Raw genomic sequence first — 23,611 nt, 5'->3', positions numbered from 1 at the left:
TCACATTCTGGAATATGTTCACAACCTTTATCTCAGTGTTTACATTATCCTAAACACATGACATTATTTTTCAAATAAACACAAAACCTCAAAAATGCTAGTGTAAATTAAGTGCCGGTTCAAGCCTTTCATAAATATTTACATTTGTCTGGCAGTTGGTTTGTTTCAAATACCTAGCTGTCCTTTTGTAAAGCTAAATAATTGAAGAAAATGAATGAACAATTAATAAATACATTTTACCTAAGTCATCAACAACAGCAACAATAAACTGTCTTATTTTGTGCAGGCACAGCCAGCGTTACTCAACAGCTAGAAAGTGTTACACAATCGCAAGAGCTCAACATATCAGTAACAGTGCGAAGGTGTCGTGATTTCCTGCCCAAACTCCCTAGTGTTTATTTTGGTCCCTTGTGAAGTAGCCGGTGTTTTATTGGCCGCTTTTCTGGTGTCAGATGGATTATTTCTCATTTGTTCTAGCATGTTAAAGAGGTCTGTTTTACGACTGCAGGACTTAGCTTTTGCCCTCTGTGTCAAGACCTCACTAAAGATGTGGAAGGTGTCATGTGAAGTTTAATTGAGCACAACAGATCTTTGAAAACAAGGTGGTGACCTGTGGCGCGTGGGGGCAGGCCAGGGGGTCGTTTCGGGGGGCACCTGGACCCCCAGCTGACTCATGACCTCTGGATGTCTGGGTCAGCAGAGCGGTTGCCAACTCCTTCAGAAGAGCTGGTCATTCATCAAACTCCCTCTCTCAACTTGCCAAAACCCCCAACACACCAATACACACAGATACACTGAGTTCCCTAATGGGCCTTTATTTGCTGTGTGTGTGTGCTCTGTATAGGAGTTGTTTGCTGCTAGTTTTCCAGCTGACTGAGTATACGGCAGGGTCAGGACTAGCCAGCGTGACCTAGAGGTCATCACCCCTGTCAGTGACTAAGTACAGCTTGTGGTTTCTGCACTCTCACTTTTTTCTCCCTGTCTGTCTCCTCCTATCTTATACACTCTGTCCCTGATTTCCACATACATGGACAGTTAGACCAGTCCAGAAGTATACTTATAACCACTGTGTGATTGCTCTTCCTGATTATGGGCACTAGAGAAAGCTATGATGGAGCGATAGGCAGATTGAGTAATTTTTATGTAAAAGGCTATGGAATTTTAGGGTTATGGAAAGTGGAATAAAGAGAAATACAGCAGATTGGATTTGGGTGTGTTGCTTAAGCTGTGTTGTCCAGTTCTTGAACGAATAATTCTTATGAGTTTTTTTACTGAATCAAGCACTTTGTTTACATCTATCTGTAAGACTTGAATCCATACTTACTGACTGGTTTATCATATGACAAAGTTTGCATCATGAGTCATTAAGAATAAATGTAATGTTTATTTGTTTAGTATTGTTATTTAGTATATAAGGCCTGCTATTGGCTTGTATTTATGCCACCTCTAAAGAGACCTTTTGTGGAATTATTTTAAAGGTCTTTTTATTAAAATTATTTCACAATTTAAAAGTGGGAATGAATTTTTAATGGAATTAACTGGGATCATTAAATTCTTTACAATTTCCATCTCTATTCTCAACTTTAGTTTTCTATATTGAGCTCTGCATTTCTAAACCCTAGCAATGTTCCTTTACGCCCATTGGAAGCATTCACTGACGCAATAATGAAAAAAGGACAGCTGGCTGGGACGAAACGCACACACAATTGACATTTGGGGCCATAACCAAACTTGAAGGAAAACCGATACAGAATTACAAGTGTTTGGAATGCAACAGGGCCACAGCATTTGTTTTTGTTTAGTCATTTATTTATTTATTTGCTAATTGTTTCCAGTGAGCCCTTGTGGTTGAGTCAGTCATGAGTTTGTCCTTTGGAGAGATACATAAAGTGTTCAGCACATCCACTTGATGGCCCGCAGCTACTGACTCGCTCCCAAAAATCAGTACAGATGGTTCATTTTTCCGCTCTCTCTTTTTCTCTCCCTTGCTTCTCTGAACCGCGCATTTGTTGGTGCTTTGCTTTCAAAAAAGAACTACAACGCACGACTTGGTTTCAGTTGTGGAAATGAAAGGCAATAGCTTCTGTTTGATGTTTTAGTACACTGGTGTACCGCCACATTAAACATAAAGAGGGAAAGAGAAGGAAGAAGGAGGGGTGGTGGAGGAGCAGTGAAAGGATTTGCCACTACGACTTCAATCCAGACGATAATCTTAGTGGCCTGTGGGTGTTGTGAGTGCTTTTCTGCTGAGTTTCCTCCGATTAAAGAGTCTGATTGACTAAAACACACATTCAAATGTTTCTTTGCAGCTCTGTATATTTTTACTTGAGAACACTCCTTTTCTTTAGAACTGTAAGAAATCCTTACTAAAAAGCAGATTAAACAGTTTTTATTTCATAAACACCATTTGCTTTAGCTACTAGTCCATTTCAAAGTATTTAAGCTGCAGAAATATGGTGGCATATATGTAGAGCAGTTGTGCAGGCTGTTGAATACCAGAGCAGAGATAAAGACAGACATACACTGGCCTTATTTAACCTCCACCATTTGGTTTTCTGTGGAGGAACTTGATCCCCTTCTACTCCAAGCAGCCCAATGGTACAAGGCCATCTGATCACATCCCACAGGATCAGTTTATGATGCAAGCATAACAGGAATTTCACTGGAAAACATTTGGATCCACCGCAATACTGCGGTCAAATCTGCCGTACAAATCTACAGATGCGTTTGTGATCTCTGGGCTGGATCGGAGTGGGGGATGAGGTCGTAGTGCGTTTGTGCTGAGCATGCAGTGAGGTCTCTAAAGCAGAGGCTGCAGTACTGATTAGTATTCTGCATGGCCCGCGGTGACTAGCTCACGCAAAAGCCATAACCTATCGAACACATTCCCTTAGTCTAATCCATTTAGAGCTCCCTCCAGCTCTCTGGCCTCCCTTATTGATCCCCCCCCACCCCTCTCTGTCCTCAGTCTCTCCTCTTAGCCCGCTGTTGTTTCAATTCAGTGGTGTACTGTTACTCCACATGCTGCTGCAAAGGAAATGTCCCCCACCCTTTCATTTGTTCTCTCTCGCGCTCTCCTTTCTGTCGTGCTGTCTTACATTCTGCACTTTGTTTCGCTTCTACCTTGTCGCCTGCTTTTTCTTTCTTTCTTTCTTTCTTTCTTTCTTTCTTTCTTTCTTTCTTTCTTTCTTTCTTTCTTTCTTTCTTTCTTTCTTTCTTTCTTTCTTTCTTTCTTTCTTTCTTTCTTTCTTTCTTTCTTTCTTTCTTTCTTTCTTTCTTTGTCTGTTCTTGCTGTTGTCCTTCTTGAGTACTTTTTTGAGTTATAAAGAATATACTTTTTTTTGTTCTTTCTTATGCTCTTTCTTGATGGTGGCGAAAAAAAGTATTTAATTGTTTTCTTAAGTTTTTACGTTGTTGTCTGCATTCTTGCTTTCTTGCTTTCTTGCTTTTTTTTTTGCTGTTCATTGCTTTTATACCACACAATTTCCCTCTAAGGTGCCGCATTCTAGATTTTCTAAACAGGCCTCAAGAGTTTATATCTGTGTAAATACGTTTATGTATGTTTTGGAGAGTGTGTTTGTGTATGCTATCTCCGGGACTCTTTGTTGACTGAATACCCTCAGGCTCAAGCACACTATAACCTCCCTCGCCTTCTTTCACACACTGTAATGTGTACATAAATCTTTGTGGTTATGAGGAGTGTGGAAGGGTCTGTGCTGCAGTGTGGGTGCTGCTTCACCCTGCGTTTGAGTGGGTGTCTGAGTGTGTGGTCGGGAGAAGGGATATTCCCTTTGGAATGTTTTATCAAAAGTGGTGGAAGAGCAGCCTATCAGAATGTTGACTCAAATGCCAGAGTCTACTATCATGAAAAAATGGGAAAGTATGTTGGAAAATGAACTCTCTATTCAGGGGTCACAGACTTTCCTGCTTTTGCCTCTTGGCTTTTTTTTTCTCTTCTTTTTTCTAAACACTTATCCTGTGTTTCTCAAAGCTGCTTCCAAACAACCTCACATCATTGGTGTAGACAGAGGCTTTGTGAGAACCCAGAATGCATTGGTGATCCCTGGGGCCCTCTTGACAAGAGGACCAGCACCGACCTCTCCTTCCCTCCAAATGAAGATGGATGGCCTCATTCTCTCTTACTGTATTTCACTGTATGGGGTGTCTGGGTCTTTCCCCCCCAGACTGGACCAGCACCACCCCATAATGGACTCTTCTCCTCTCTGCCATCAACCAAACGTGCTAATCATGCATCTACGCCAATGAAGATCATCCAGAGAGAAGCAGACAAAAGGGAAAGACAGAGGGGGTTTAGGGTTAAGGTAGCAGAGAAACCCATATTGAGACCTGGGGAGCTGAAGAGGGCACGTCTGGATTCCTCCGTGGTGGGACAGTCAGTGTCTTTCACATCTCTATGTTGATGGGCGTTCTTCATTAAGGGGACAAGCCCGATGAATAGCTGCCAGAGAAGGCCAGAGACAATTGAGGAGGTTGCCACGGGAGACAGTGACTTCTCCCCCCTCGGCCCACAGTTAAAGTCTTTTCATGGCAGACAGGATTCAGAGTGATGGCCGTCTCTTCTTTTGTGTTGTCTGGTACAGTACCTCCCGCCGCTGAGACAGACAACCCAGAGGTAACAGTGTGGAAGGGTTGGGAAGCAACAATGGGGTCAAGTCTGTCAAAAAGATCACCCCCAAGACGTAAAACACATTATGAATGACTTTGTATGGGGTTAAAAGTTGCTCCAGAAGCATTATGCAAAGTGCAACCTGTCACACGCTTTTTATCTGCCTTTTTATTTTCCTTTAAAGCATTTTGTCTAGTTTTAGCACTGATTGGTTGCCTAGTGGAATCTGCTTCTTTATTAACGCCAGGTGTATTAATGCATGCCATGAAAAGTTTAGTCACCTTCTTGTGCCTGAGAGAGCATGTTCAATCAGTCAGACGTATGCTGGAAAGTTAATGAAAAACTGTCATGCCTAACTTTTAGAATTACTCTACAATTCAATAAATCAAGCATACAATTGTAACCTATGTAAAAAATGCATATAATCTAGAGTCTAGAACAACCCCTTACCAACCTAAAAAAATACAAATACTTAGAAGACCTTAGCAGCTACATAGAAACAGTTTGGAAACAAGTTTTGCCCTGGCAAGCACCACTCTGATAACGAAAAAATCTTATTGCACAAGAAATAAGTACACTTCTGTCCAGGTCTGCATTTAGTCCTAGTCCCTCAAGTATAGCCCCACAAGTGCTAGTTCTCTGTAGCTGAGTGCCCAGTGGATCCTGTATGGACATCCTGTGAGGTGGGTCAACATAAAAACTAATCCACGGCAATCATGGGAACGACAGATGTCAAAACATACTTCTCCAGTCGCTTTCCCCCAGTGATAATAGCATCCTGTTTTCACACGGCTTCATTGTATAAGGGCAGATTTCGGTTAAAAAAAAGAGCAGGGGAGAAAAAGAAGGGTGATTATAGTTATTGATAGACCTGATAGTACAGAGAATGAAGTTGTCTAATCAGTTAGAAAATTAGTTGGTGACTTCAGGTACTGCAAGGACTTTTTCTGAGCCATGTTTACACAGGTTTGGAGTTACCTTTTTATTTTTATTTCACTAGTAATCCACAGAGCAAATACCAGACTTCACCACACTGTATTATTAATCTATAAATATGAGCAGAGGTATATCTTCTAAACAGTCATATTAGGTTAGTGATTCTTAATAACACTTTATTACTTGGTTTGTGATCAAAATAGATTAAATTAAAAAGACATTCGTAATTTGTGTATTGTTTTCATGATATGACTATTTCAACAGTCAAAATGGTTACCAGTGTAGTTTCACAATTCTCAATACTTGTTTGATTCTACTACAAAACTATTATGTGAAACATATTTTTCAATTTAAAGGTTAAATATTACAAAATGAGAACTTAGTATAAATGTCTTGGACTTGTCAATGAAATACCACTATTTTTGAGATCCCCAGTGAGTATCCACCTGTCACTGATAGTTTCTGAAGAAGTCTGTTCCTGTAATTTGCCCTATCCGGTGACAGTTCAGGGCTGAGGGTTCTGGGAAGTTGGTGTGTTAAACGCAGAGCGCTGCAGAACCAGCAGTTGGGTGGCGGTGATTAAACGCACTATGCCGGTAACGGTGCCGCTAATGAATACAGGGCTTTAACGGCTACGTATGTGCCTCATTATGAGAGCCTGCACTGAAAGGATATACGCATTGGCTCCGGATTACTGGAATTTTTCTCAAATTGGCCTGCCTTTCTGCTGGCCCAGGAATCTAGCTGCTGCTTTTTTTCCCTCTCTCTCCTTCTCCCCCGATGTGCCTCTCTGACTTTTGTAGAACATGCATCCACCCACACACACACACACACTCTCTCACACACACACACACACACATGCAGAAACACACACCCTCGCCCACACTTCAGTTCCTGAAGCATGCATTTAGATAAAATCAGGCATACAGCTTTGATAACCGCAGCTCCGCCATGGCATTTGTCAGTACTGCTAGTATATTTTTGTATACAAGTACTTCAGATTTGGGTCCCGAGTTCAGCCGTGGAAGTTTGTAATTAAGGATGTTACATGTGCATAGGCCCTGAACCCACAGTACGTTTATGCTTTTTTCCCAAAATAATAATGTAATTATGCGGTCCAATAAAGTTTGCTATGGCAGAGAAAGCATACTAACTACAGCTGTGCTTGGTCAAAAGTGTACACATTGCATTTTTAATTTTCAACCATGTCAGTGTGGCAATGTACAATGTAATGTAAACTAACAGATTGTGGTGACGTCATAGGCTGTTAGGAAAAGGCGTGCAGGGAGGGGACAATTTATTGGTCAAAGTAGGCTTTTCTTTTTGATTACTGGGTTGGAAACTTGTCCTGGCTTCACTGTGGCCATATTTTCGTGAAACCCGCTTGACCACATTTACCCCTAAACCTGAAAACATCCCAATCCATAACTGCCAGCTGGAATTTCCTCCAGCTCATTCATTTGCCATCAGTGGAGCTGCATTACAATGTATTGTAGTGTCTTTTCCGGACACCAGAACAATGCCACCTTTGCTCAGACACACACTTGAACTTCTAATTCTGCGTTAAGAAGGATTAGAGGAAAGTTGACCATTGTTCTCCAGAGAGGATGTATCATTTAGCCTTTGCCTTACATTGGCAAATGCAGGGTTGCTAAACTTTCATTCCTTAATAGTGTATGTTTGTGTGTGATGAAGAAGGATTATTCATGTGAATAATACAACAAGCACACATCTCATGTCCGTTCAATCAGGGTCAGGTGAACCCCAACCAGTGTAATTAATCAGGGTCTCCCTGTGATTAATGATTCAGGTAAGTTGATGTGTAGTTTTACACAGCCTAAATTAAAAAAAAAAAAAAAAAAGATTTACATAGAGACAAGCTTAAATAAGGAAACACTTTCCTAATTACGAAAATCAAGGAATAACTAGTGAAAAAACAAATATCTTTCAAGGGCATTGATATGTTTTGGTATTGAAACATCTTCATTGACTAATGCTGAAGTATTGGGCAGTGAAACCAGGACTCTTATGACTTGAACCAAAACCCACCATGTGTGTCTTGTTAAGGGCAGTTATGACAAATGGCAGCAGCTGTACAAACTAATCTCTCTGTAGCTTTCACACATGGCATTCAATTAACAATGGGCCACTGTCAGACTGTAATCCACAGCTCGCCAACCTGCCCCTACTCCCGCTGGCCTAGCAAACCTCTGCATGTGTGCGAGTGTGGAGAAATGTCTTAAAGTGCTTGATGTGTTTTTATTGAGCTGACGTTAGCTCGGCGGTACCAGGTCAATCAAATGTGGGTTTGTGTGGGTCAATATGAGTGTGCGTTTGTGCATATAGCATTAGCACATGTACAGTGTTTATGAATAGAAATACTTAAGGTATTTAGGTCACTATATGTAGCCAAAAGACGCTTGTGCATGCACGCACACTTACACAGCTGCTGGAGTTTGCTTGTGTGTACGTGTGGCGGGAAGTGGCTTGTCAGAGGCTACATTCCCACTGGGTTTGTAATGATGAAGTGTATGTTGCAGTGGTCACTGTCGGCTCAATTCAACACAAATGAATACAAGCCATTCAAGAGACCAATGTCCTACCATTCCTTAATCAGGATCAACAATCCATAGCGATAAGCAACCAATCATTCAAGATGACATTTGAGATTTAATAAACATATGTTTAATTAAATGCCACAACTAGATTACTTTAAAATAATACAATTATTTTAATAAAAATGTACTATTGTTGTAAATATTTTTATGTACAGTACTGTGCTTATATTGATTATATAGCTTAGCAACATGCTAAAGCCAAAATTGGAATCAGCTGTGTTGCATTTTTGTGGTATTACTAAGTTCAATTAGGAGTCCGTGAAGGTCCTGAAGGGGTTTGTGGACAGATACATTGAACATAGGATTTTTAATTTTTTTTTATCTTTAATGATCTGAAAAGCATTATAGAAGGCATATTTGTTAAAGTTATTAATGAAACTTATAACTTTAATAAATAACTTTAACAAATAATAAGTCAGTATTATAAAATCTGTTCTGGAATTGAACCCTTTGAGCCATTTGAAAACTGTAGCATGAAAGCAGCAAAAATGTAGCAGTTTTGTTGAGACCCTTGAGTTGGGACAATCATGCAAGGACAATCATGGAAGTTGGTCAGAAGTATATTATGGCATTAATTTTGATTGAATAGAAAATTAATGACAGACCTATATAAGGAAAAGGTCTTTCACTATTCCAGGCTAGTAGTACCAGAGTGCAAGAATGAAAAACTGAATGAGAAAAAGGGTTGACTTTTTTTTTCTATGTTGAATCCAAGAATAATTAAGCTCAGTCCCTCTGGCTGTGGACAAAGCCACAGAGTTATTGAAGAGAGAGGGAAGGTTTGTAAGAGTGTGGGGGAGTTGTAACCAGCACTGGCTAGAGTAGTGACCAGCCCCATGCCACACACACACACACACACACACACACACACACACACACACACACACACACACACACACACACACACACACACACACACACACACACACACACACACACACACACACACACACACACACACACACACACACACACACACACACACGCACACATGTAGTGTTTCCATGTTTTATGGGGACTTTCCATAGGCGTAATGGATTTTATACTGTACAAACCGTATTTTCTATCCCCCTACACTGCCCATTCTGCATTTTTACTTTCTCAAAAAAACTCATTCTGTGTGATTTATAAGATGTTTTCTTCATGGGGACCTAAAAATGTCCCCACAAGGACAAGGATTTCGGATATTGCCATCTTTGTGGGGAGTAACGTAGGGATTACCAGCCCACACACACACACACACACACACACACACACACACACACACACACACACACACACACACACACACACACACACACACACACACACACACACACACACACACACACACACACACACACACACACACACACACACACACACACACACACACACACACACACACACACACACACACACACAGAGAATTCATTCATTGAGATCTTTCATTCTAGCTTTCATGTCAATGCTGTTTAGATGAATGACCCTTCATGTTTGTAATCATTTGTTAAAGGAATAGGATAAACACCTGCCTTATTTGATGGGTCACATTTAAATGCATGGTGTTGTGGTTATGCACATTGCCATTTGTAAAACAACTTCCTTGTTAGATGTTACTCAACATTTTTTGCTGCTGTTTCCTCAGAACTATATTAACGTTAGTGACCTACATTCTTTCCTTTCTCAACAAAACATCTGTTTACTAGCCTAGATAGGGCTTTTTTACACTGCACTTAACCCTGGGTTATCCTTGCTCTAAACTATGCTTTTAACTCCACATTTTGTGTCAATTGAAGTGAAGAAGATACAGTTTCATTCTTTTTTCTTACCTTAATGCAACATAAATGGATTTAAGAATGTACAATGTTAAATGTCAGCTTATGAACAGCTTAAGAAAGATTAATTGTTAACCCTGGGTCAAATATGGTCAGTGGGAAATGTGAAGCCAAATAATATAGGATTTTCATTTACCCAGGGTTTACATTGGCCCAGGGTTAACTATTTCAAGTGTGAAAAGTAGAGACTCACAAAATTACAACCAGACAACGTTTGCTCTTTGACTGTCACCAGAAAAGTTTTGATGACATTATCTTTTATTATTATAAACAACTGCTCATGCTACATGTGTGAATCATCTTTGTTTGGATCATGATTAAATTCAGTGGTTGCCTCTAATTTCAAATTTCAACAGACAATTTTGTGTTTAAAGTTAGTTTGGCCTGTTAGCAAGTAAACAACACATACATTTGCTTTAACAAAAAAAAAAGTTTAGTGTATCCCTAGTGAAAAAAACAATATATATACATATTTCAGTTGTAGACTATCATAAGATGTACTTTGACTGTAAAGAGAATAAAGAAGCTGAAAGTATTTTAACTGGATTTGGTTTGTAGAGGATTTGAACAAATAACCTTTTTTATTAAAATGAAAACACACATGGATGTGTCACAGACACACACACATGGATGACTTGTGATTAATTTAGGAGAAGTTTGCTACTTTTATTTGGGATTGACTTTAGCTTGTAAGCAACATCTTAGCAATTAAAGGATGCTCAGAAGACCTTAGCAACCACATAGCAGTGCCCTGGCAACCGCCTAAACAACCTGTGGTGGTGAATTTTACACAGGCAAACAACACTCACATTTTTGAGTGAAAGCGTAAAAGTCTATTTTGGCTTGTTTTGAAAAGTGATCCCATTGAATTGAAGATGATTTGAGAAGTTAAAGGCTTTGAATAACATTTGCACAAGGATCTCTTTGCATCTGTTTTAATTGTATTCACCTTTTCAAGAGAGCAGTGCTGATTCAGAGTGTGTTGGCTTCATTCAAGAGCCAAATTCTACAGTCCTCAGCATTGTGAGGAAAGCTCTCGCACTTGTTATTTCTCTCTTTCTCTTATGTTATCTTGTGGGATTTGGACAGTCAGCTCTGCTTAATGCTGTGGTTTGGCGGGAAGCTGGTAAGGCTGGCGCTCTTAAAGGAGGATCTGATCTTAGATGGGCTGATGTGTGAGTGCAGAAAGCAGAACAGCACAGGGCTTTGTGACGACACACACACACACTCGCTCTTCTCAGTAAGGGATCCACTGCACCTGCAGATTCACAAAGTACAAAGGGCCACCGCCAATCATTCTGCTACTGTGCTTGTCTGGCATCTCCCAAGGAGATCAGATCACCCTGAGAGAGAGAGAGAGAGAGAGAGAGAGAGAGAGAGAGAGAGAGAGAGAGAGAGAGAGAGAGAGAGAGAGAGAGAGAGAGAGAGAGAGAGAGAGAGAGAGAGAGAGAGAGAGAGAGAGAGAGAGAGAGAGAGAGAGAGAGAGAGAGAGAGAGAGAGAGAGAGAGAGAGAGAGAGAGAGAGAGAGAGAGAGAGAGAGAGAGAGAGTTTCTGTGTGTGAGTGTGATCTCACATATACTTAAGTTCAGGGCAGGACACAGACTGGCATGTAGCTGTCACACGGACACACTGTGACAACCTCAGTATAATTTACAGCATTAATAGTTATGTTTATACATCATACTAGACTAATGCCCACCATATAGGGGAAATTACATTTTATGACACTTAAAATAGCAAGTCATCTGGCAAATTTATTTATTAAAATCTGAAGTGTTTCCCTGGGCGGTTGTTTATTTTAAAGCTCAGGAAATATTATGTTTATATATGTTTATCCTGAGGAATATATTTGTTTGTTCTGTGATATAGAAATCAAAATAAAAACAAAAATCGAAAATTATTAGTGATAAACCGTATACCTTTAAGCTGATAACTGATAATATTAAAGTCTTTTTAAATGCTAAATTTGGATTTATTACAACTTGCACTATATATTTTACATTTTTATGTTTTTATATTTTTTATATACTATCCTGAAATCTGACTTTTGATTGCAGATTATCTTGGAAAATTTAAGCGTGGACCAACCCTCCAATACCCCCTCCCCCCGCCTACGGGTTGGCATTAGTTTATTTTTATTATGGAATTTGACTTCCCAGTACTGAAAGTCCTCCCCTGTCTGGTCCACCGTGTCTTCACAGGGAAACTTCAGCTCTCACCCTAAGCCGCCATGTAGTCAAATGACACAGACAGGCTTGTTGTACTCCACCAACAAAAGCTATGAATTCCTTAAGAATGGCCTTGTGTTTGTGAGCGCACCCCTGCGGGACCTCCACTCTGCATCTATACATCTTCATCGTCAGCCTTTGTCAGGGTGTGGCGGCCCTACTGCCTGAAAAGGCTCTCCCGTCACCTGCCAGACTGCAGGAATGTTAATGCTGTGGCCTTGATAATTGGATTTTACTAACACCGTCTGCAAGAAACACACACACACACATCTGCGGATGGACGTTCTGGCCTGCTATTGTTCAGCATTCGTCTCAATAGAGAGCTCAATAGAAGCTTGCTGTGTTTGTATAGGGCCTCATGTCCCCTTAAAGACTGTTTACAGTCTCTGTGTGTGTGTGGGTGTGTGTATGTCTGAGTGTATGAGAAACAGCTCGAGTGCCAGGCACTTGTCTGTCACCCTGCCGGTACTTATAGGTGTGCAGAGCGACTACAGAGAGGTTTGAGAATAAAAGAAAAGAAAAAATAACTTTTAATTCTGTAGAACTGATCTAACTGTTTTAACTATTACAAATGAGAATGCATGCAAATAACAACGAGACCAATTCACAAACAAATTATTCTTTTGAGCAGTTCTTTTTAATGAATCAGAAACACGCAGCATGACCAGTGTAGCTTGATTAGTCAAACAAATGACTCTGATGAGCTGATTCTTTTCATCAAGAGTTCAAATAGAGGCATTTCTGGTTTGAATCAATCTGAAACACTGCCCAATATTAAATATTATTATTATTATTATGTTTTTTTTTTTACAGAATTAGCAGAGAGAATTGTTTTCATATGTAAGCCAAATAAATATTTATAAAATATAACTCCCATCTGCATCACAATAAAATCAGTTATTGAATTAGAATCTAATCAATTCAGGGAATCTGTATCGATACAGCACTAGTATAATTGAATTGTGGCTGTCACAAACAGTACTAACACTTTGCAGTGTGTACATAACATGACCAAAGGAAACTTGGAAACTTTTAGCTCTGTTTTTAGTGTCAGTATTAGTTTCAGTCATCAGTCATCTTGTGTTAGTCTGTTAATATGCCTGTGGGAGTGTTATAGTTATATTTACAGTTTTTGAGTAAAGTAAAGCTCTATGCAGTAAGATACAGACTATAAGGGCTGTTCTATGTGTATTTATGGAGTGTGGGGTGTTATGTGTGTTATAGCTGTGTGTGTGAGCTTGGGCTTGTTTAGGTTGTACAGGACACATACACACACCCCTTCTCAGGGACTCTGATGCTGTTACCACTGAGAAGTTACATGAGCTTGCTATATATTTTAGCTGTAGTGGCTAACTTATTTTCATTTACCTTAGGTGGACTACTAACCACACTCACATATAGTGTTTTTATCTGGGTATGTATTTTCCTTGTGTATAAGAACAGTAGCCGCATTTCCATTACAGATTTACGCAAAACTTTTGCGAAAACTATTGTGAAATGATGCTGTTTCCATTCACCGATGTTATGCGACTAAAATATATTTTTCAATTGGTAGTAAGTAATTATGATGATATGTTTACTTATATCCAGCCACCGCACTAAACATTATTTTTAATCGAAGGAGACGTAGGCGTATTTTCTAAGCATTAATGGCAAGGAAAACACCTTACTTTGGAGCGGCCACGTATGGAGTGTTTGTGGGTGTTTCTCCCTCATATATTCTTCAAGGTCTTAATGATAATTTGTGGCATTTCTTTGTTGTTTAGAATCCAGTATTACTGTAATTATATTGTCTTTTATGAGTTTAATAAAGAACTCTGTCTTTTCTTCTGTCCAAACATACTGCGTCATCTGTAATGAATGATCCACTCTTACGTACACCAGGTGAACTAGAAATGCAAAAAAAGGAAATGTTTCTATTGCAGTTTGGCGAAAATTGACTTTTTTTAAATGCCTTAAAATCATCTTATGCAAGCATAAAAAAATATTTTTTAGCGAAAATGACGTGTTTTTTCAGTTTTTCAGCAATTTCAATTTGCGAATTTGAAGGGTAATGGAAACGTGGCTAGTGACACGTTTATTTATAGATACCTGCTCACTAGTCAACATTTGTAATTTAAAAAAAAATTCTAATCACTTTCATTTTTACACACAAAGCTCAGATCTAAAGGATGTGTTGTGTTTGGCATGCAGGCTTTATTTTGATGTAATCTATGTCAGAACAGTGTTTGGAACAATTATCTCAATGAGTTTACTCACAGCTGTAGTTTTGGCTTGTTCTTGAGGTGAACGTGCTCATTGCCAGTATCTGCCTTCAGTTCGTCTCACAGATGCTGCAGAATCATATGGTGGGTGGAGCCACAGCTGCATTCCTCTGGCTGTGAGGTGAGCTGCTGACACTGAATGCCATGCCTGCGAAATGGCTGGAAGTCATTGAAATTCTGATGAAATTCAATGGTAAAAAAGAAGCTTGGCTGTCAATCAGTGGAGCACAACTTTTGTTGATCAGTCTGATGAACCCCTATGACCTAAATTAACCCTTATGACCTAAATTAACAAAAATTATTTTTGTTTGTTTCAGTAATGTAATTTTTGAATAATGTATACAATTAATAATGTAAGAATTAATATAATACATTAAATTGTTAATATCAATATTTAATTATGTTTATATTTTGTGTGTGTGTGTGTGTCCGTGTGTGTGTATTTGTGTGTGTGTATATATATATATATATGAATCATTGAATCTGTGAATCATTTTCAGAGCCCTCTCAATGGTTGTTTGTAGAGTAAGTTTCATAGTGGTTTGGGGCTTAATGTTTTTGGAGCAATCTGCTTTAACTGAGCAGTGAAGGCAGCTGACTGGAGTATTTCCGCTCGTCCCCTCCACATGCTCCCCATCATCAACCCTGGTCACAAGCCCTGACTGCCAAGATAACCCTCCTGCAGTCCGACCTCAAGCCTCCCACACACCACACATATTAGCACAGAGTTTGGTCCCTGCATCTTCTCAAACACCTCTGGTTAGACATAATTGACAGACTGTTTACACACATTATAAGCAATACATACATTATATTGTGTAAACAGGTTCTGGTAACATTAAAGATGCCATATGCCATATTCAGAGGTCATGACGCTGTGTGCTATGAGATGCTAAAGCTTTGGTTGTGTTGGTTTTGTCATATATAGAGTTAAATAATAGTAACGGTGCATTCAGACATCTACATTCTCTTTTTTCTTAGCCTTAGACTTAGCCAAAGAATGGAAAAGGGCCAATTCTTGCTTTTATATAGGTACATTCTCAACAAAAACAAAAATGTCTGTAAGAGTGTCATATCCCCAATAACAATAGCCATTTTGTTTTCATAGGTCATTCTTTTTTCGGAACATTTAAGGTGTGTGTTTTGTGCATTTTGTGGTTTGGATCTGAAGTATATGTCTGTGCATTGCAGTATTTATAGTAAGATGCTACAGAAAGCACGGCTCAATCTGCCAAGCTCGTAAAACACCTGTGTAAACAAAGAGCCTATCACTCCTCTCCTCTGAGGAAAAGATTCTGTCAGCTCTCCCTATCACACTCACTCTTTTGCGCTTGTCTTCCATACTAGCTCACTGTGTGGGGGTCTCTCTCGTCCCTCCCTTCCTTGCTTATAAGACAATTTCTTCTTTCTTCCCCCTTCTCTTTTTCTAAGAAAAAAGCATGAAGACATACAGAATGACCCTGAGGCCAATGGTCACCTAAAAGATTGTCCAGAAAGAGCACACTTGTGTACCCATATTTTCTGGAAGATGTGAGATTAAATGTTAATCAAGCTCTTTGACACAACAATCTCCAGCCGTCTTGCACACACTCACACATTTGGCCGTTTCACTTCACTAGATTATCAGTGCAGGGGAACTCCAAAATCTCACACTCCACTCCAGGCCTCCATGTCAACAATGATAAACAACACACACATGCCAGATAAGATCATAGCACAATTGCGTTTGAGATAAGTCCCCTCAGTCTAGTTGATAACCATCTACTGGAACTGTACACATGCAGAGGGCTGCGTTTGTGGGAAATGAATTGAATGCTTGCGGATACTTCCGACTCACTTTGATGCTTTTGCTAATATAAAAACATATAACAGCAAGATCTGCCTACACTGGCCATTTATACTACAAGCATTGCATTCACATATTGACCTGCTTTGCAAGGTATACTATAACCAGTCATTTAGCAAAAATAAAATAAAATAATGATAGTTAGATACATATACATACTTTATTAATCCTTCACAGACAATTAGATTTGTTACAGTAGCAGCAACCACATTCAGTCTTTGCACACAGACAAGTACACAAACTAAATTTAACTTAAACATATTCTACCCTATTATAATAATACTAAGAGCAGGCAGGAATAACTCTTAAAAATAAAGGTGCCAGGAAGAACCAAAAAGGGGTTTACACAGTAATGCCACAAAAGAACCCTATTTAGTTCCCTGAAGAACCATTTTTTTCAAACCATTGTATAGTCTAAAGAACCTTTATGCACAAAGAACATTTTGTGCAATGGAAGGGTCCTTTGGATATTAACGGTTCTTCATTAAACCAATCACCCCACCAAAGAACCTTTATTTTTAAAAGAATGCAATAGCGTTCAGTCTTACATTTTGGTGGAATCACCCTGCCACTGAATATGCTCTGCCGAAACACCTCTAAGGCATGTCATTATTCATAAAAACTTTTCTTTTTCTCAGCATCCTCACCTGCTCAACGCAGTCCTGTATAATGCCAGTGATGGAGCTTGCCTTTTTAATCCGTTCATTTTGTCTGTTTCTGTCATATATTTATGCGCCCACCCCGCAGCACACCACCCCAAGTAGGATAAGGAACATTAATAATATTTTATGAGTCCACAAGAGCTTGTGTCCATGCAGTGCGACTCCATGTTCCACTGTTCCGACCATCTGCATTCCCGCCAAATGACATCATCTCCTCTCACCGGCCGTTCGCTTGTCCCACTCTTCCGGTGGTATGGCACAAAACACGCACTGAGGGAGTAAACGGAGCGCACATGTATCACATGCTGAGGAGGACGGAAGTGCGCTAATCAGCGCTGCGCTGTTCCTCCACCCCACCCTGGCCCTGCAAGTTGTGTCTGGGCTGCATGTAACAGTATCTCTAGAAAGGAACACAAAATGGAGAGCTTTGCGAGGAGAGATTAGCTCACAAGGGGGATTGATAAGGGAGAAGCCAAGCAAAAGCAACCTATAAAGCTCTACAAGCAGTCAAGCATAGTCTGAAAACAAGTGAATAGGCATGTGTTGCAGAGAACGTAATTCAGATATAAAGGATATTAATTACACTCCTTATTTGGGTGAAAATTGCTCTAATGGGAAAGAGAGTGCTTCTATTTGGTCTAATCTGTCTAATTCGAGTAATAGGAATAGTCTCAGGTTTGTATTTGTATATTGAAGGTGTATTTAGGTCAGAGAAACAGTGGGAGAAGAGAACTTGCACAATTGATAGGGCAGCGACAGATCAATAACTACTTCAGTTTATATATAATATAAAAAAAGTATGCTATAAACTGGAAACAATAAGACTTGATATTATTTGCTTCCAGTTTTGGCCCTTTTCTTATTATCAGAATAAGAAAAAACTAAATAATATTGGTCAATAGTGATAGGATGCCATTCAAGGAACAAGCAATAGTGTGAACTAGTCCGTTCTATTTTTCCTATGTAAACGAACAATAAACTAGCCTGACGTGGTCATACTCCAGTCCATTGGGCTGTGATTATGGGGCTTTAACCCGAACCAGGAAAGACATCAATTGGATAAACCTACAACCAATCAGAGCAATGGAACAATGCATAACGCTAGTTGTCAAATGTCAACAGAACTCAACTGCACCGTGTTGCCAAGTCTGCATTTTTGTTTTCCATGTCCGTGGGTTGAAGCGACCTCAATTACTGGTAGTTGATATATAGACCCGGGAATGCAAATTTTAGCAGGCAACTTTGCCAAAATAACACACATTTTATTCCCCACAAGAAGCTATTGTTTTGGGCTATTAGTTGGCGGGTTTTGTTGTAAAAACTTGGCAACCCTGTCTGCATGCGCACTGGAATAAACAATCTTTGCCAGTGTTGTAAAAAAAGAAGAGGAATTTAAGGATACTCAGTGTACTTACCAACATGATCATTTCTGAGAGAAATAGTGAAGGTGAATGTATATATGAATAAGCTCTCCGTTTAGGATTAGAACAAATTAAATCAAAGCGCCTTTGATGACGTGCACGATTACGTTACTGTTTATCATCTGTCTGTCATCGTCTAAAGCCCACCCTTATGATTTCATTGGTCCGAACAGTTTCTGTTCGGGCACAATCACTCCTCTGTGGATCAAGTCCAGACCAAACTGCCCGAGCTCAAATGTTGTGGGCGGGGCTGAGTTCGGCTGGCATCCAGGCTAACAATAAACCTCAGTGAAAGTTGCAATTAATCTTTTTTTTCTTTTTTTTTCTACAAGCATCATTCCCACTTCATGATGTTTAACATGTGGCCCAGTGATGTGTGACCCTTCCGCAGGGGATACATGTCTCATGTTCTGGTGGCCGATGCTGTTCTACTCAAATCAGGCACTAATATAAACCAGTGCTATTGTTGTAACTGTGCAGAAATAAATCTCACAATCTTCTCCTTTCACTCGAGCATGGAACCCACACGCTACCACACACCATATGCCTCAGCCAACCGCAAAAATACGACGGCCATTATGGCTTTCCAGACTTCAAATTGAAAGCAGAGATGAGGACAGGGAAAGACATGGTAGCACTTGTACAATAAAAATCTGGTCCTGTATGTGTCTTGTATGTTGTGATCTTATTCATAATACATGGATCAACTCTTGGAACACTTCTTAACATCTCACCACAGCAGTTGCATTATTAAAATATAGCATTAAATGTCTTTTCATTCAGTTTCATACCTTTGTAATTAATTTTTTTACCACAGAAAATAAATGTGTCAGATCAGGGCCAGGGAAACCCAATGCTAACCCAATTATACAAATCTTCCTGTTAAGTTTAAGTTCCTTTTCCGTGATCTTTAAAATAGTGACCACACCTATATTTGACTACTAAATAGTCTATTGTAAAACTTGTGTTTATTCTTAGAAGCTGTTAAATCCCACTAGCTCCGCTGGGATGTGTGTCCAGAGGGGTTGGTACTCGTGTTCCTTTAAAGCACTGAAAGCTCAGCTAATGTATACCGTCTCTAACCAAACACTGCTGTCCCGCCATCTCACTCAACCTTTCTTTCTCTTACAGCTTCACTTGCATGTACTTGTAATCAGGAAATGAGCTGCATACCAAGCTCTAGGGTTGAGAGTCACCTGCTGAATAGCTGTAAGCTGCACTGTATACATGACTGTCAAGCTTCAGAGACTCCTAGTGTTTAACTCTTTCTGTCCACTTTTATTTTTGGTACCTTGTGGAACAATGAACTAAATACTCCAACAAACGTCCACTTACTCATGTTTACAGGACATGGCACTGGTTGTGTTTAGAGGAGGAATGTAGGATTACCTTCTACTGTATATGAAATCTGATTCATTTGGCTTTTTTATCATTCAGTGGTCTCATACTCGTCTGTACCCAATAAGACCCAGCATGTAGAAGAGCATGTACTGAACTTATTAGTTCAAGTTATTGCATTACATAGAGTACAGTGTGCATGATGTGATTCTTGGCTGCGTTCGCTTGGTTGGTAATGAGATGATTGAGAACACGGTGACCCGTTTAGCTCCATTTGAGGCACCATTGCTGTCTTATGTTAGTCAGCATACATAGTCTTAGGAATTCGGTTAGTCAGTTGCGTGTTTATGCTGGCAAAACATGATCTGTCGTAGAACAGGTGAAACATGCATGACATAATTAAACAACATTACACAATACAGAGGGCATTTTTATTGAATATTCTGTAAGTGCTGCAGGTAATCACAGCATTGTTGTACAAATGTTCTGCATTAAGAAAAAATATGTTTAATAAGTTTAATTTAAAGTTAGTAAATGCAGGTATTATGAACTAACAATACAGAATAGTTTTACATAATTTATCAATATAATTTAATTTTATATTCTACACATATGATCCGTTTTAATTTGATAGGGACAAACATGTATGATGAAGTCAAGTCACCTTTATTTAATAATAAAGACTATTTTAAAGCAGCTTTACAGTGTTAAACTGGAATATAATGATTCATTAATAATGCAAATGGATTGTGAATTCTTCTATAAAGACAATTCAATTCTTCTGTAAAGCAGCTCTAAAAAAGACAATAGTGTCATTATTCAGCTGAAGTAATGTAAGTCTTGATTCAGTTTAGTTCAATGTGTAAAGTTCATGAATTAAAACTTTGTCAAATGAGTTCAATTTAGTTTCACATTGGGAGCTGCGCTGGGCGTTGCACTTGAATGAGTGGACATATCTCGCATACATATGTCTGTCATCTGCCAGGTATAACAGAGAGTTCTTTCATTCCACCATCCCCTGAAAGAGGCTCCCAGAGATTTCAGGCACAGCATTGTTTGTGCTCTATGATGCTCACTGAATCTGAATTGGTCATCATATTAAAACTGTTTTTGTTTTGTAGAGGATGTGGAATAAGCGCTCCCTTGTTGTTTGTAGGCAATGATGTTGAAGAGGTTATAATATTTAACATTACTAGCTATAAATATGGACCTCTGTTTGTGAGTTTTCCTTAACTTGGAGTGGAGCCTACTGTAATGACCGTTTTTTCTAGACAGCATGCCTTCACCCCCTTTCCAACAGATGCCTCTAAGACCAGATTACACAAATGTTTATGTCTTCTACAGAGTGTTGCTGAAGAGATAAAGCGAGGGTGATGCTTATCCTCTTTCCACACAGTAGAAACCACTAAGACACAATGTAAACTAAGCCTAGTGCCATGACTTTCATGTCCTCCATTAGAATTTGCCCTACTTAGACATGATCGACAGCTTTTGAGAGTTAGGTTAATGCTAGTCTGGACAGCTCTTATTACTTTCTTGCACCAGTAAAAAGTTCTGCTTGTTTTGCCAAATAACTTTGATGATGACATCAAGTCATATTATAAGGAAAAATTGTCTGTTTAAATGTATTGTGATGTGTGGCTCAGTTACAGGAAAAGAGACAGGACCAAGTAAAACCTTTAGAATTGGATAATTTATTTCCTTCCAGGTTAACAGAGTGAAAGAATCAAGTTAGTACATTTAGATAAGTGTAAAATACTGCCTGAATGATTACTTCAGCCCTTGAGTGGCCATTTACCTTGATATATTTTTCCAATCATAGCAGTTCTTATTAGTTTCACCTATCTTAGCATGCTAACCTAATATTATCCTTGGCCCTTTTTCCTAACTCTGTGACCACAATGATTTCTCTCCAGACAGAAATTAGGGCTGTACTTGCTCTCACTTATTGGTACTTCTCACTCTACATACTTGTAAACTAGTTTGAGCCCTATTAGGGTGGGCAATATAACCTTATATTACAAAATGAGTAGATTTATTTCACAAAAACAATATTATTCATTGGCCACTTTATCAGGCACATTTTGCTAGTGCTGGCTTGGAACCACTGATCTATAGAGAACTGGATTGCTAATGGCGTCATAAAAGTGAAGCCGCTGTGCCGTTATTTTGGTATTCCATTGTAATCTCACGCGTTCTATTGAATGAATAGGAAATTATATGATTTTACTGAGAAAACATTGTCTAAGGAGACACCGTTTTATATATCTGAAGTCTTCCTGTACATGCAACACCAAGTTATGTTCATTCATTACAGTAGTAAGCATCAGTTTGGCGGGCAGACGAAAAACATTTCAGCGTACATATTACAAACATCAAAGCGTGCATTTTGAAATCGGAATAAAGATTTATGCATTGTAACCTGAAATCGTCGCGTACTGTTGTGTTTATGTATTTATGTTGTGCAGTAATATTGTTTTTATTCATACAGTAAGCTAACTGCAGTTAACAGCATACATTTTAAAGCAGTTATTGATTTAAATGATGATTAAATAAATATTTAATTCAACAACATGGCATACATAGCACTTATATTGGAACACTTTTACTCATATGGAAACTGTAAACAGTATAAATTTGCGCTGTGTTTAAAAGCCTGAAAAAGATGTTGCTCAATAAGGAAATAAAAGAAACACTTCATAACGTATTCAGGCAGGTAACGCTGACTGCTGACTGCTTTATTTTCTAGATCATGCATGGTAAACTTTTTGTTTGCAAAATAAAGGCTTGTATTAATATGTATTGTATAAGCTATTCGAATTAATTTCTGCAGCTAAACACACACACACACACACACACACACACACACACACACACACACACACACACACACACACACACACACACACACACACACACACACACACACACACACACACACACACACACACACACACACACACACACACACACACACACGTATATAATGTATATATATACGTTAATGTTTAATATTTCTTCCATAATTACATACATAAAGAAATACGTTTTTTTGTGTTAGTTCTGTTGTGTTACCTGTGTTGGCAGTGTGCAGTAACACACCCACATATACTCTACAAAAATAAACATTACAGATAAGATCTGAAGTAACTATTATTTTACATTTATATATTGTGAAACAAATGCTGTGAGACTAACATGCTACAAATCATTATATTTTAGGTTAATGTTTTGGCTGTACGTCAATAATGCCCTCTGTCAGTAGGGAATAGTAAGATGGCTGCTCGAACACTTCTGGTGACTTCACCGACTGATGACAGTTTAGGACGCAATGAGCCATCCAGTCATTTTTATAGATTGGTGGTTGGAACCTCGTTTGCTTCAGAACTGCCTTAAAGGCACAGTATGTAAGTTTCGCCGCTAGAAGTCGCTTATAATGTGAAATAATGGGAGTCGTAGTTTTGGCTTTTCACCTCCACAGCCAATGGAAAGGAATCTGACTGACTCAGGCAGAAATCATGTTCATTAATGAGCAAATGTATTAAAGTTTTATTAACGTTGCGTTGGTATGAAGTTGGACGTGCCGAGAGCCCTTGGGAGCGAATGCTAATGAGAGAGACCTGCACGAAACACTGGTCTTAGAGCTTTTATTATGCTTTTGCTGCAGTCAGCCATTTACACTCTTTTTGTTGCGTATAGGGTAATGCATTGCTGTTTTACATGGTTAAAGCAATCATACTAAATACATTTGAGTCTGCTGAAAGTTATGAAAGAATGTTATAACGTTACTCTGTGTTTTCGCTCAGTGGCTGTATGAGAGAATTATTGCACTTTCTGTAATCTAGATTGATATT

General features: G+C 39.0%; 1 protein-coding gene and 1 long non-coding RNA gene across 9 annotated transcripts in view; one reads left to right on the top strand and one right to left on the bottom strand.

Moving 5' to 3' along the window:
* Positions 1 to 23,611, top strand: part of LOC137061952 (nuclear factor 1 B-type-like) — a 105,633-nt gene that overhangs the window by 26,111 nt on the left and 55,911 nt on the right. The gene's annotated exons all lie outside the window — the stretch shown is intronic.
* On the bottom strand, positions 10,918 to 17,674 carry LOC137062506 (uncharacterized). The gene is made up of 3 exons (XR_010901241.1): positions 16,984 to 17,674; positions 14,486 to 14,649; positions 10,918 to 11,341 (listed from the first exon to the last, which is right to left on the bottom strand). It is a non-coding gene; the product is annotated as an uncharacterized lncRNA (long non-coding RNA).

Source organism: Pseudorasbora parva, chromosome 1, assembly GCF_024679245.1.
Source record: "Pseudorasbora parva isolate DD20220531a chromosome 1, ASM2467924v1, whole genome shotgun sequence".
NCBI lineage: Eukaryota > Metazoa > Chordata > Actinopteri > Cypriniformes > Gobionidae > Pseudorasbora > Pseudorasbora parva.
This window is presented reverse-complemented; position numbering and strand designations above follow the sequence as displayed.